Source organism: Struthio camelus, chromosome Z (assembly GCF_040807025.1).
Source record: "Struthio camelus isolate bStrCam1 chromosome Z, bStrCam1.hap1, whole genome shotgun sequence".
Taxonomy (NCBI): domain Eukaryota; kingdom Metazoa; phylum Chordata; class Aves; order Struthioniformes; family Struthionidae; genus Struthio; species Struthio camelus.
In genome coordinates this window covers 72,177,692-72,189,411 of record NC_090982.1, presented here as the reverse complement: position 1 = coordinate 72,189,411, position 11,720 = coordinate 72,177,692, and positions in this window count along the sequence as shown.

Below are 11,720 nucleotides of genomic sequence, written 5' to 3'. Positions count from 1 at the left end.
AATTAGATGAAATAAACCTTTAATTTATAATTTAAAAATCTGAAAAATGATGAGCAACATTGTATAAGATCTCTTCATAATCTTCAACTTTGTTAATATTTGAAAGTAAAGACGGGGGAATTGAAGGTACTATTAGGAAGAGGAGAGAATATTCTATTGAAGTTAGTGGCAGAACTCATGATGGCTTCAGTGGTATTGAAGCTAAAGTATAAATCTTTTTTTTAGACAGCTCAAGAGGAAAAAGAACATTTCTGATCATGCAGCATATTTTTTTAGTAAGCTAAAGATGTATGCATGTGTTTTTGTGCTTTTAAAAAAAGTGAAAACTTTAGAAAGGATAACATTTCTTAATGCATCATTAATTCAGATTAGAAAATCAATGTGCAAATTGAAATATTTCATCTATTTTAGACTTTTTTTTGGTGGAGGTTGATGGTATAACCCAGGAAAATCAACACACAGTCGTTGAATATTTTCATCCACTCAGTCCATAGATGTTCCTCTTTCCCCCCTTCCCTTTCCCCCCTTCCCTTTTTCAATTGAGCTTTGCCTTTGATTGTTGTATGTCTTCAGGTAAAATCCTTTAGCCCTTCATACCATTATTTCTCTCTTCCCACACTTTGCCAATCTACTCAGTCCACTCCTTAGGTGTTTTAAATGCTAATGGGTAAGCGGTATACGGGACATGGGGATTCACCATGCCTAATACAGTTCCAGAACAAATGTATGGAACCTTGCAACAATAGTAGCAGTACTAGTGAATACAATAAGCACTATTCATTGTATTTGGTACTATGTATTTACCAAACTGGGCAAATCCAGTCCTTTGAATAGTTCTATTAAGTCTAGTGGGAATACATGCAAGTTCGTAGGATTATGGTTTGAGTCTGTAGAGCCAATAAGTCTGACTGCAAAATATAAAACAAACATGCAACCAGAATCCCTAGTCTGCATTGCCTACACAGTAAGTCATTTATACTATTTGTATAAAAGATGTCTTCTAAAATTAATTTTTCTCCTTTTAGTGTTTGAGTGCTTCGGATACCACTTGGAGAAGTGCAGATATTTAATTAAAGCTAAGACTTCCCAGCGTTTCATGAAAGCACACTTGTCAGTCAATCTTTACTATTATTTTAATCTCTATTGTTTTGCAGATTGTTTATGTTAATCTTCTCCTGCCCTTTTTACTGTTCCAGGCTATTTTGTGGCAGAATTGAAAGTGGAGGAGGCTGAGACAGACAGCATGAGGCATGACAGACGCTTGAGCTCTCCTAGTCTGTGTATGGTTTTATGTGCTTCTAATTATCAATGTGTGGGAGTTTTGTCAAAAGAGCTGGGAGTGTGGTTCCTTTTGTTCTTCTGTGTCTGTTGTGGTTTATATTTTAAATGGGACACAAATGTGATTTATAGTGCGTAGCATGATGCAGTTAGGGAAAATTGGTCTTTTCCAGGCAACACAAACATGAGCAGGAGAAAGAGTGCACGTGAGTAGCATGTTCCTCTCAGTGGAGAAGGAACAATCCAGTAGAGCTCATAGTGATGGAGAAGGGTAAACAACATGTGAGAAGTTCTGTTCGAAAAAAGGAGAAAAATGTCAAGGGTTTACTTCCATAGGGTCTAAAAATACATGCCATTGAAAGGCAGAGCTATGAAAGATCAAAGATAACAGTCTTTCAACAAAATCACTCTGAACTGTGAGAAGCACCACGACAGCATGGAAACTCACCAGCAAACTCATCAGCAAAGCATGCCCCATAACATCAGGGGTTATCTTCTGGCCAGCCCAACTCTGGGTAGTGCAGCTCAAAGCAATCTTGCATGAAGATGCACAAGGAGTTCAATCCTCTTGCCCACAAATAATGTGGAAAAATTGTTTCCAGATGTGGACACCTCTCGGTAGTGCAGTTACTTATCAACCCGTAAGAGGGGAGAACATAGTGCTGTGACAAGGATGAAAATGTCATGAATAAGCTATTTGACTTAAGAAAGGTAAAGCATAAAGAGAAGTATGCCTATTTCTTTTAAATATATTACTACATAAACAGACAGAAAATTCTTACAATTTATTCCCCCCATGAGGGGTTTCTAATGAAGTATCGAATACCCTGAAATTAAAGAATGCAGAAATATATTTGAGGGTTTGTTCTTCATACAACCACTTTTTACTGATATATATTCTCAGAAAAACTGAAAAAAATTACAAGGAAAATTAATGGAGCACAGTGTTTTTTCCTTCTCCAACTAAGAGCAGCTGAAGATCAAGCTTTTAGTGAAGAGGTGACCAGCCCAGGCAAAGGTTTGGAAAGGACCTTCTCTTGTGTCTGAGGATGCTATAATGTGCTGTAACTTTAAACTCCCCCCTAAAAGACGTAACTCCAGCTGCTTATTTTACTACTGGTAATTAGAGTAATAGACAATGTATGAACCTGAAATGAAACACAGAGATGATCTGTGAAAGGAACAAATACATGGATATGTAATCCAAAAGACAAAGATAGGAAGTGAAGATTTAATTAAAAACAGTCGTTCTGAAGACAGCACTTTGTAGCAAATGCCTGAACTTGGCAAAGCTCAGTCAGTGGGTGGCAGGTTGTTTGTAGAAGCATTTTTTTTCTTTGTCTAATGAAACCTGATCTTGCAATGGGTTAAAAAATCTGCAAGGTGTTTGGTTTCTCATTGGACTGATGGTTTGGGAAGGACATGACTGGACCTATAGACAACTCCCAGCCCTGGAACACTGAGGTTTTACATTTGCTAAATTCTTTAGCTACAGACCTAGGGGAAAAGAAAATAAAGATAAAAGTAATTCAAAATGAAAATGGAACTTTGAGTATATAAAAAAAAAATCAAAAAGCAATATTAGAAGTATACATTGTCTAAAGTATGCATTATATTTGCACACGTGAAAGGCAGGGGAAGAGATTAGTGTAGCATCCGATGTAGGAGATATTACTCGGCAGAAACATAGAACAGAGAGGAAAGAGTGAAAACCTATATGAGAGAAAGCAGAACTTTTTCAAGGCACTTCAGAGAATGGTTTTTGACCCTAAACAGAGACATCCTTTTTAGCATCAGAAATATTTGCAAAAAAGTCTCCTAGGATTTTGCTCAACTCTTTTTTTCAAGTGTCCTCCATCTCATTCCATGAACACATATATACGCAACAAAATGCTGTGCTCTGACAAAGAAAACTAAAAACACTTCTGCCTCAGGGTATGCATGCTTTACTTTACTGGATTATATTGCTTCATTCCTGACATTTCGTCCACTTACTTAAATTGTTCACAAAACATTTGATTTGTGTACATTAATGCGAAACACACTCTACTGGAAGTTTCACAAATTCTTACTCCCCCCATTTCAGGTATTTACTGTTTACAGCTGTGAAAATTCTGTATTTTGGCACCTTCCAATTCTGAGGGCTAGTGATACTTAGATTTTAAACTTACTGCGCACACATTTTTGGTGAGCAATGAACACGCCAGAACTGCTAGATCAGTTTGTCTTTAAAATGTACAGTCTCCTTTGTTTAAAGTGACAGCCAATGCTGCTTTAAGCTGAAAATTTCAAAATCTATAGGGAGGGAATACTGTATTAATTTGCCTTTCATTTAAAAAATCCAGCAAGTTCACTAAAATTCTTTAATCTGAGTGGAAATAGGAAGATGGTCTCTGAGATATGCCAGGATTTGTGCATTGTCTTGAGCTTCTATTCACTTGCAGAATTTGATTTCCATATCAGGATAGGGATCTGCCGTCGTGTATTTAATGTGGAGCATTTAAGCATATTCAACTCAGTTATTTTGTGGGATCAGAAATTTCACCAACTCCACTTTTGCTCTGTTTATGTAACTGTCTTGAACTTGTTGGAATGGAGTTAATTTGCCTTTACAGAAATGCCACAGAGTCCATTAAATTCACCTGTTGTTGCACCGGGAGTGAGCATAGCCCATGGATATTATACCTTTTCTGAATGATATGCACTGGGTATTTAGAGGGTATCTAAGGGTGATATTCCTGGCAGCTCGGTTTGTTGTAATAGTGGTATTGTCTCATCCCCAGATGAGACAATGGGTTACCACTTGTTCTAGCCCATCCTCTCTCTCCTGCTGAAATCCCGGTCAAGCTGAGCTCTGAGGTAACTCAGTTCGCACCTTTTCCTTAAAGCGAACAAACACCAGCAGAGCTTTATACTCTAAAGGGGAGTTTTAGACTAAAGCCACGCAATTAAAAAAAACAAGAATCGTGAGCTTTTAAAAGATACAGCTGTGCTGGAGGAGACGGAACAACCCTGCCCAGGAGGCGCAGTGCCTGCCTGCGGGGAGGAGAGGGAGGACGGCTTTCCTCCATCTTGTTCCCACCCCAGAATCCCGTAGTGGCTTCCCAGGTTGCAGCAGTTGTTGCCCAGCCTCCTTGGCACCCCTGGCAAAAGCCCCTTTCTGCTAATGGTCGGCTTTGCTCCTGCTCCCGGCTCCTCCCCATGCCCCCTCGGCCTCCCCCACATTGCAGCCCTCCCTGTTTTCCTGGGGCACCTGCAAGCGCTGCCTGGGTGGGCTGGGACATGGCTTCCTCCTTCTTCTGGAAGGTTCCTTGGGGCCTGGAGCGCTGCTGCTGCCAGCGCCAGGTCAGGGCCCCGGGGACACTTTCCGTTTTGCTTCCCAGCTACGTGCCTGACTACACACCGCAGCCAAAAGCTGGCCCCGTTCCTCGCAGCCTTGCTTGGGAGCTCATGCATCCAGTTGTCTTTAGCCTCCATACCTGGCTTGTTCTAGCTACAAGGCAGCTCTGGCCAGAGATTTGCCTTACATTCCACTACGTTCCTGTGGAGACCATGTCTGTCTGTCTCCTCGGTGTTTGACTGGATGTCTCTCTGTGCTTGTAGCTTTTGGAGCTACGCACCTAGCGTAAGCAAGTTCAGGGAGCGAGGTGAATGACTCCAGGCTATGGAGAGCTTCCCAGGGTACACGGAAATGGCTGGCTGGTTGGGGCAGAGCCTGTTGAGGCTTCTCTGTACTGTCAGCACTGAGTTTTGCTGCCCCAAGGCTGCCAAATTCAGTTTTGCAGTGGCAGCGCCCCAGCTCCCCAGGCACCTGGGGGGGCTGGTTTGAGGGAGAAAGGGCAGGGGCTGGGAGCTGTCATTAGGATTTTGAGGATTTTGAGGTCTCCCTCTCTCCCCACTGCTCCTCTGACCTCCCCATTGCTCTGATCCCTCTGGGGAGCCACGGAAGGAAAGTCGGCTCCTGGCAAACACAGAGGGGAGGCAGGAGGCCGTGTCCTGCTGTTGTTGGTCCTGTTGTAGTCTGGCGTAGGACTCCCATACCCAGAGCTGCTGATTAACTCTGTATTACAGGGCTGAAAGAGTAGATGAAACAAATGGCCAATCCAGATGAGGATCTACATGAAAGTGCTTGTGAGAACTGACTTGGAGAGACAGCCTGGGTTTCACAGGCTCCTGGGGTTTCAGGCTAGAAAGGAACTGCTGATCTGCCTGACCTCTTGCACATCATAAGCCTTTCAACTTCATCTACTTATGACTGTATGGCTGACCTGAAGCATGATTTATGCTTATTTTGCTTCACTGATGTATGTTAATAAGAGTAGCACAAAAGTTTTGGCTGAATCCGACAAATGAAACTGCTGTTTACTGTGTTGTGATAACTCAAACTGCAGATACACATAACTACTGCTGGTTTTACTACTTTCCTTGGATACCAATCTTTTCTTTTCTTCTCTTCTCTTTTCTTCTCTTTTCTTTTCTTCTCTTGGCACATACTGGGAGAGTTTGTTTGGTCCTCAGTTGGCCATCTGGTGCCTATCCATTATCATCTTTTGGGAAAGTGACTAATTTCCTTTGGTCCAGAGTCTTGTTTAACCTGAGCTCTCTTCAGCTGAATTCCTATACCCTGCAGAAGTTCAGGAGTGGGGAGCTGAGGAGTTATTTTGAGAGCAGTAAAGTAACAGAAGACAATGTATAGAAGTAGGAGAGATTGTGCACTTACCTCTATCTTTGTGACATTTAACCTATACTGGCAAGAAAAATAGTGTTTTTAATGAGAATATAAAATAATACAGGAGAAAGAAAATTACTGAGGCAACAATCTCAGGATGGTTGCATAACAGATATGAAGTTAACATGCCTCTTTTTGGAAAAGCTCATCATACTTTGGTCCACCATTATGTTTATCTTGAAAACATATTGTTTATATAGCAGATTATACTGTTGCCTTCTCAGGGCACTGTCATATGGTGAAAAGTACAGTTTGCTGTGAGTAGAAACATTAGGAGAAACCTTGTAGGTCAGCCAGTATAAAGTGGAGAGTCAAACTATTGCACACTTTCCCTGGAATAAATGACTAGCTACAGGTCAACACATGCTTGACATGCTGGCAGTTAGAGAAGGTCACCATCTGCTACAGGAAAAAGAAAGTCCTAAAAATTAAATTAATGAGGTGAATCACCTTTCCTCAAGGGAACTCAGTTTTCCCTCAGAGCACTAGTGATTAGTCTTAAGACTGCAGAAGACTGCACAGTAGGGAGAATCTTGCACTTGCATGAAGTAAGCGAATAGCATGAAACCTAGGTTTTAAGAGCTGTATTCTAAATAAAATTAAGCACAACATGTATAAGTAAGTACCTAATAGGCCTTTAAGTGTTTTAGTGGGGTTTAGGAAAGTGAAGGAGAGATTAATTTGTCTAATTTAGCCATGTAACTGATAGACATCCAGTGGCTTATTTCAGAGTCAGTGGAGTGCAAAGACTTTTTCTAGCCTTTTTGGTAGCCTTTCTAGGTCATTTTTAGGCACTGTCTCAGGAGGATATGAATTTGGTTATGCAAGGCATTATGAGTACTTCATTCATTGACTGAAGAAAGAGCCTAAAGGCTGACTATCTATGACTTTATGTATTTAAAAATTGGACATCTAAATATGGCCGAGATGAATCTGACGCTTGCTAAAAGCCTGGAGATGTAGTTCCCTGCATCTTATGCCTCTGGAGACCCTGGAAAAGAGATCAGTAATTTGCAGACAGTATTGTTCAGTGCAAGACTGTAAAAACTTTTACACAGCTGAATTTTCCATCTCTAGGGCTTTGCTGATTTCATCTGGCTTACAGTCTTTGCAGATGGTTCCAGATAAAGTGACCCAACTGAGTTTCTTTGCCTAGAAATTTAAGTCAACATATAATTTAGACCATTTTTATTTTTGATAAGTATAATCAATAATCATAATTGTAACATCACTGCACATTTTCCTCTGTATGCAGCATCTGAGGAGTCAAAAATTATGAGTATCTTACTTCTCAGTAGTTCACTTGCACCTTAGAATGGTGATTTATGCTTTGTTAAGAGATTTATCTACAGGTAAATTAATTTCCTGTGGAAATCAGTTGGATGAAAATCCCTCAAAGCCTTTGAGGAAATAGACTGTATTGGCTGTGCCAACACAAGTCTGTGATATGAAGGCTGCTTTTCCCATAAAAGTAAACCAAATAAATAAATTTTTTGGAAGAATTAAGCAAAATTGAAAGAGATTACCTGAGGAGAACCTCTACCTTGTATCTTACACTGGAAGGTATAAATTAAAACTTAACTTAGTTGTTGACGCATGGCATAATGAATTAGAATAAAAACCAGAGTATACAATTAAATAATCTCCTTGGCATTTACTTATTTGTTTGGGAATTCCATTTTTGATTCTTAGTTGAGTACCTTCTTGAATAAACCATTTTTTCTGATAAGATTTTCCTGATTTTTTTTTTTTTAAAGTGAGGGAAGATGGCTTGGTGTGTGGCCAACCTCCAAAACACTGCAGAAAGTCCTCTCCCCCTCACTGTTGCAACTTCTGCCTACTGGGGAAGATTGGTTATCTGCTCTGCCTGGCCACCTCTAGGACTTTGGCAGCCAAATTTGGATGCTTCAGGAAGCTGAGCATTCTCTTCTGCTCCACTGAAAATTTTTTGTAGATGGGGATAAAAGAGTGGAAAGACCAAAATAACATAGATGACTTTTCCTGTATGCTTATGGGGAATGGTGATGAGAATGTGAAGAACTGGAGCTGCCCCACCTCAAGTATGAGGGGCAAGACACATGTGCAGCAACTCACCAGACTAGAAGAACTTGCAGGAGGAGCAGACCTTAGGCTCGGTGGGGGACAATTAAAGCCAGAACTGATGAGGTGGAAATGGTGATATTACACTAAGCACTGGCTTGCAGGATTGATGTAGAGTTTGAGACTGAATGCACTGCAGAGCCAGAGAAAAGGAGATGTGGATGCCAGCCTTCTTTGGAGAGAATTGGGAAGGAAAAAAATATGCAGTATTCATTAAGTTTGAGAAAACTGGCAAAATCAACTATTTCACGCTCAATGTGGTCACCAGGGAGTTAAAAAAAAAAAGAAGAAAACACATGAAATGTATTGTTGCAGGGAGAAAGAAGTGCTTGGAGGCGGGAGGAGACATAAATGTAGTCTAAGTATGAAATATTAACCCCTCTGTCTCTGTCTGAAAGATACTTTTAAACAATGTCCTGTGGTATATTGCCTGCAGAAAGGACATCCTTGGAAACAGTGAGCTGAGTAAGAATCATCACCATGCTGGCACACGGTGGAGAAGAATGTGATGCTGCTAATTAAGCTGTTTATAAAAATTCGTGATCATTGACCAGTTACCTGACTGCTAATGAATAAAGTACATGTTCTCTGCAAACAAATTAAGTTTTGAGTAGAAATTGCTAATGTGCCTGTTCAGTTCATTGCTCAATACTAGTAATAGGACGTTCATTGCTTAATAATAGCAACAGGATATGTCGTACATCATGTGTCATTACAATGTTCTTTCATTCGATTTTTTTTGAATTTCTGGGTACAGCTGTTGTATCATCTGATGAATGGTACTGACTGTATGGCTTGTAACTCTATTAGTGTTCTTTATTCTGTGGGAGGATTTGAAGGATAATTAATGTCCTCATTTGGTGATTCAGAATCACAAACTATATCTTCATGATCAGTTGTGGTTACACTAATATGGTCATCTTTGTGTATCTGTGACTCTGGTGAATCTCTATCTGTGTAACATCTGATTGCAGATTCTCTGGGCCAGCTCTTATCACTTGGATATCATTCTTTTATCTAGGAGTTTCTTAAGAATAGTTGCATTTTTGTCCTACTAGTATTTCTGCCTTCTTTCTTCCACCAGTGACTCCTAGCCTCCATCTCTGTTTTATTTTTTATGACTTACAATTCTGGAACAATAGACAAAACTTTTATGGGAATTAGCATTTGTTCAGGTTCAGCCATTGATTCCATAGTTCTCTTGGTGCAAAATTTGGAGTAAAGGTCACATCTATTTTAATTTGCCTTGCTTTACTGTATGTTTTTCTCAGCTAGCCTGCTGGACTGCAAGCAATTGGGGCTCTAGTTAAAGGAATGAAACAGCAGGCCTTTACAAATCTAGAAAATCCCTCAGAGGTCTATTGTACTCTATTATCTCAAATTAATTTTAAAAAAATAACTAATTAAATTAAAAACTAATAGATAATGTGAAAAGAAACCCTGAAGCTGCAGTAGTTCTAACAGCTATTTTCTGCCCTGGTTTTCATGATGAGTATACATTACCCAGTTACTGCCCAGCCCACCATAAATTTTGGTCTATGAAGCCCTGACTTTTGTATCCTGACATCTGTATCCTAGTGCCTATAACCTCCATTCCCGTGAAATAAACTTACATCACTTCCAGTGCTGTCAGGGAGATTTCAAATATTTGCTCTAGAAAACTATTATGAATAAGCATTTGTTGAAAGTCATTTTTTCTTTTACCTATGAATATAAACTAAGACCTGTGTTGAAACATTATAACTCGGCTACTACCACTGAGAACCTAATCCAAATTCAATAATCAGCAAATCAAATCAAATTAATAGAGTCAATGTGGGAATACAGCTTCTTTGCATTGTCCTTGGTATTAGAGTGACAATGTCTGAATTCCTGCAGGGGAAATATAGATATGTGTTTTCATCTCCATGTAAAGAGAAGTCTAAGAAGTATTAGCAAACGATACATCCTCATAAATTGTATCAATTACAAAGTCTCAGTTGTGACGCATATTGCTGGAATATTTGTTTAGGAGTCAGTTGCCTGACTACTTCCAAGAAGTTGAACTGTGGAAATAATAACCCTGCCCCCCCTCCCCACCCCTGCATACCTCGTTCGTATTAATGAAGCCCATTGTTCGGTAACTAAAGAACCATGCAAATGGTTTTGAGGCACACCCTGTTCTTTAGGAACCAACAGATCTTCTGCAAGCCTTGGCAGGGGTTCAGGTAATTTTGTGTCTCCCCATCACTTCCTGCACCACAAGATAGAAATGTGGTCAAATGTTTATTTTTTTAGTTTTCAGCCTCCAGTTCTTTCTCATAGTATTGGAGTCATTTTTATTAGAGTGAAGTTAGGCTCCACTCCAGAAAATGATAGCTATTTTGCCCACAAGAAACTCTCAGATGACATGCTTATTTAAAACAGTTTCGCCTGTATTCCAAAATGCTTGAATCTCTAGAACAACTGAACTTACCGAATGCAAACATGACTTTTTCCTCTTTTTATGTCTGCTTCTTCACTTACTTTGAGATTTTGTTCTTAAGAATGTGGAAGTTGCTTTATTTTAGACCCTTTCCCCAGTAGTCATTGGACTGGCTTTCATCAGGAAGCTGTGCTGTCGGACGGTTCAGCTTTGTGAATCAGGAGTAATTCCACTGGAGCCAATGATTTGACCTTGAGTACGTTCATTTATAGAAAAGGAGAAATAGGTTACACTGAATATTGACTAGAGAAGCCATTTTAACAAATAGGGAAGACATTCTAACAAACATTTAAATTAGACACAGCACTTGCTGTAATCAAGGGAAACGGCAACTCAAAAGTCAAAGACATTTCATCCTTGTAATGCAGAATCCCTCTCTCTAAGTTAGGGAAGATGCAGTTCCTATCTTATAGCTTTGCAATACTAGATCAGCCAACAGTCTGATCCTATCACCTGTAGAGAGAAAAAACTTCTTCAGGAGAAGTCATAGGAAGCCTCAGAAAAGATAACAGGAATTAGAGGTGGACCTTCTGTAGTTCGCATGTTACTATCCCTTCCCAACATTAAAGTTGTCCTGTGTCTTTAGTAATTCCTATCATCACAAAGGTATCTGTCTATTACTTGGACCCTACCAAGTCTTTTGCCACAGAGGAATCTATAGCAGCTGCTGGAATAGCAGCAGAGACTGGACTTTGGCAGCCTAAAGGAGTCACACAGTTACACATATAGTGGGATGTTCAGGAATCACCCTTTTAGTTATAACACCTGTTATAACTGGCTATCCACTGGAAATGTTGCACATCAGTCAAGAACGTCTAATATTTAGAAAAGAGATGAGAGCTGCAGATCAAGATGATTTTATTTGCTTGGCCACAGATAGTGCCAATATCATAAGTTCAGAAAAAGATCTAGCAGATCCAGTCTCTGGTTCTGATTCAACCCTTATTTGCAGCTGGAGTTATGTCTGCATGTGATGATGCAGTGCTGTGCAGAGATACCTAAAGCAGCTTGATCAGAGAGCTACGTCTTAACATAGGGAATTAATATAAGCAGTAAACTTTGCTACTATGCCTGGCTGGTGATGTAAGTGTAAAGGGAATATGCAAGCATCACTTTGTTGACGTAAATGGAATTCTATTGTTGCATCTC